The sequence below is a fragment of the Danio rerio genome, chromosome 2 (assembly GCF_049306965.1).
Source record: "Danio rerio strain Tuebingen ecotype United States chromosome 2, GRCz12tu, whole genome shotgun sequence".
In the NCBI taxonomy this organism is placed as follows: Eukaryota; Metazoa; Chordata; class Actinopteri; order Cypriniformes; family Danionidae; genus Danio; species Danio rerio.
The window spans coordinates 16,903,426-16,907,367 of NC_133177.1; the positions used below are offsets into that span (position 1 = coordinate 16,903,426).

Consider the following 3,942-nt stretch of genomic DNA (forward strand, 5'->3'; position numbering starts at 1 on the left):
ATAAATTTTTTTCGTAAGAAAAATCTGTTCTTATCAGTTTAATATCTGATACGTGCCCTACCCGGGCACTATATATTAAATTGATTTTTGCAGCTGGGAGATGGGTTAGGGGCTTGCTCCACCCACTCCACGCATCGACCTGGTATTGCAGTACCTCCGGGAACGGTGCACTCATTAAGCGGTGAACAGCAGAACTAGATTGCATGAAATTTAACATAACGTTAGATTGAATGTAGGGACTTGCGCTTCTTTGCGATTAGGTATCTGTCTTATGCGCTCGTTTAGACAGTGAGCATGAACAACCCTCTTGGCAGGATCCTCTTATTCTAGTCCATGAGCCACGATGCACATATTGCAACTCAGGGAGGAAAAAAAAATAAATAAAAAAAATCCATCCAAAATTCCCAATCAGGACCTAAGTCTGACCTGGGGGATGGTGGGTCCAGAGAGCTGTGGAGAGGATAATTCCCAATCAGGACCCAAGTCTGACCTGGGGGATGGTGGGTCCAGAGAGCTGTGGAGAGGATAATTCCCAATCAGGACCTAAGTCTGACCTGGGGGATGGTGGGTCCAGAGAGCTGTGCAGAGGATTTGAAAAATGGCAAAGCATGAAACCCCCGCTCCTGTCGCATTCACCCAGGGTCCAAAGCGCCGGGCCGGGGCCCCAACTCCCAGCCTACGTGTGGGGACGTCCCGCGCCTAGAGGTACATGCCCCTTTGGGGCACCAGCGGCACGCAAGGCTGGCACCTGCGGTTAACCAAGTCAATGTTCCCGGGCTTAAGTTTGGGCTACCCGGGCACTGCTGGAGAACAGGTGTTCCTCCAGGGTCCCCCACAGGGCAGGTGCTTGCCCCCAGAGAGGGTGAAGATTACCCAGCCAGAGTCAAGGCCAGTGCGGGCAAGGAAAAACGCTCCGGAAAGGGGGGCCCTTAGGAGCTTAAGCGTATCCCCGGGAAAGGGTGACTGATTTCCGGCCAAGCTGGATTGGAAGAAAGGCTCTGGAAGTCCTTCCCATGGAAGGGTCCCTTAAGAGCTGGGTCTGACCCTAAAAAAGGTGATGGTTTCCCGCTAATTGTGGCCATGGAAGTCCTTCCAGGGCGCTTTTGAGAGCTAAAACACACCCCAGAAAGAGTGACCGATTCCTGCTGATTATGGTGGCTCAAGTGGGCATGGAAGAATCGCCCTGGAAGTCCTTCCCACTGGTCCCTTGAGTAGCCGAAGCTGCCCCAGAAAGGGTGACTGATTGCCGCTTGTGGAGGCATCTCGTTTGGGCTTGGAAGAAACGCCCTGGAGGTCTGTTCTTGGGGCCCTTCCAGAGGTCTAGCTGCCCCAGAAAGAGTGACTGATTCCCGCCTATTGTGGCAGCTCGTTTGGGCTTGGAAGAAACGCCCTGGAGGTCTTGTTCTTGGGGTCCTTCAAGAGGTCTAGCTGCCCCAGAAAGAGTGACTGATTCCCGCCTATTGTGGCAGTTGCTGGCAGCTTGTTTTGGCATTCAAGAAACCCTCCATAAGTCTTACCCAGGGGTCCCTTTGGAGCTGAAGCTGCCCCAGACAGGGTGACTGACTCCCGCTTATTGTGGCAGCTCAATTGGGCATGGAAGAAACGCCCTGGAGGTCTTGTTCTTGGGGCCCTTCAAGAGCTCAAGCTGCCCCAGAAAGAGTGACTGATTCCTGCCAGTTGCTGGCAGCTCGTTTTGGCATTCAAGAAACCCTCCGCAAGTCTTACCCAGGGGTCCCTTTAGAGCTGAAGCTGCCCCAGAAAGAGTGACTCCTTCCCCGCTGACTGTGGTGGCTCAAGTGGGCATGGAAGAATCACCCTGGACGTCCTTCCCAATGGTCCCTTGGGCAGCTGAAGCTGCCCCAGACAGGGTGACTGATTCCTGCTAGTTGGGGCAGCACGTTTGGGCATGGAAGAAACGCCCTGGAGGTCTGTTCTTGGGGCCCTTCCAGAGGTCTAGCTGCCCCAGAAAGAGTGACTGATTCCCGCCTATTGTGGCAGCTCGTTTGGGCTTGGAAGAAACGCCCTGGAGGTCTTGTTCTTGGGGTCCTTCAAGAGCTCAAGCTGCCCCAGAAAGAGTGACTGATTCCTGCCAGTTGCTGGCAGCTCGTTTTGGCATTCAAGAAACCCTCCACAAGTCTTACCCAGGGGTCCCTTTAGAGCTGAAGCTGMCCCRGAAAGAGTGACTCCTTCCCCGCTGACTGTGGTGGCTCAAGTGGGCATGGAAGAATCACCCTGGAGGTCCTTCCCAGGGGTCCCTTAAGTAGCTGAGGCTGCCCCAGAAAGAGTGACTGATTCCTGCCAGTTGGGGCAGCTCCTTTGGGCATGGAAGAAATGCCCTGGAGGTCTTTTCTTGGGGTCCTTCAAGAGCTCAAGCTGCCCCGGAAAGAGTGACTGATTCCTGCCAATTGCTGGCAGCTCGTTYGGGCATGGAAGAAATGCCCTGGAGGTATTCTCTTGGGCTCCTTCAAGAGATCAAGCTGCCCCGGAAAGAGTGACATATTCCTGCCAGTTGCTGGCAGCTCGTTAGGGCATTCAAGAAACCCTCTGGAAGTCTTTCCCAGGGGTCCATTTTGAGCTGAAGCCGCCCCCGGAAAGAGTGACTGATTCCCCGCCGACTGTGGTGGCTCAAGTGGGCATGGAAGAAACACCCTGGAGGTCTTTTCTTGGGCTACTTCAMGAGCTCAAGCTGTCCCAGAAAGAGTGACTGATCCCTGCCAGGAGCTGGCAGCTCGCGTGGGCGTTCAAGAAGCCCCCTGGAAGTCTTTTTCCAGGGTTCCCTTCAGAGCTGAAGCTGCCCCCGGAAAGAGTGGCTGGTTCCTGCCAATTGCTGGCAGCTCGTTCGGGCACGCAAGAAACTCTCTGGAGGTCTTTCCCAGGGTTCCCTTTAGAGCTGAAGCTGCCCCAAAAAGAGTGACTGATTCCCGCTGATTGTGGTGGCTCAAGTGGGCATGAAAGAATCACCCTGGAGGTCCTTCCCAATGGTCCCTTAAGTAGCTGAAGCTACCCCACAAAGAGTGACTGATTCCTGCTAGTTGGGGCAGCTCCTTTGGGCATGGAAGAAATGCCCTGGAGGTCTTTTCTTGGGGTCCTTCAAGAGCTCAAGCTGCCCCAGAAAGAGTGACTGATTCCTGCCAGTTGCTGGCAGCTCGTTTTGGCATTCAAGAAACCCTCCGCAAGTCTTACCCAGGGGTCCCTTTAGAGCTGAAGCTGCCCCAGAAAGAGTGACTCCTTCCCCGCTGACTGTGGTGGCTCAAGTGGGCATGGAAGAATCACCCTGGAGGTCCTTCCCAGGGGTCCCTTAAGTAGCTGAGGCTGCCCCAGAAAGAGTGACTGATTCCTGCTAGTTGGGGCAGCTCGTTTGGGATTGGAAGAAATGCCCTGGAKGTCTTTTCTTGGGCTCCTTCAAGAGCTCAAGCTGCCCCAGAAGGAGTGACTGATGTGGTGGCTCACGCGGGCATGGAAGAAATGCCATGCAAGTCCTTTCCAGGGGTTCCTTTAGAGCTGGAGCTGCCCCAAAAAAGAGTCACTGATTCCCGCTGACTGTGGTGGCTCATACGGGCATGGAAGTCTTTTCCCAAGGCTCAAGCAGGTAAAGGAAGACAGGTTGATCTCCGAGGCCGGCCCAGACAAAATCCTGGTCTGGACTTCTGAAGGGGGGATGGCAACTACACTGACTTGGTCGGAAAAGTCTCTCAAACAGGGGCTTTTCAAGTACCCTCATTGGGCACCAGCGGCCCATAGTCACGTCTCTTTGCCGTATTCAAGCTTGGAGTTTGTTTTTGGTCACCAACGGCTCTTAGTTAAGCCTAAAATGTTATGTCTGTCTGTCTGTCAGCAAATGTGCTGGAGGTTTAAGGGTTAAAAATTAGTACCTGTTATGCTTGCCGACATTGTATTATTTGTGGCGTAGATTGCGGCTCCTACTGCTGACAGTTTGTGGGT

The 3,942-nt window shown here is 53.8% G+C and overlaps 1 pseudogene; it reads left to right on the plus strand.

The window, feature by feature from the left end:
• Positions 1-176, plus strand: LOC141379433 (U2 spliceosomal RNA; annotated as a pseudogene).
• The last annotated feature ends 3,766 nt before the right edge of the window (positions 177-3,942 follow it).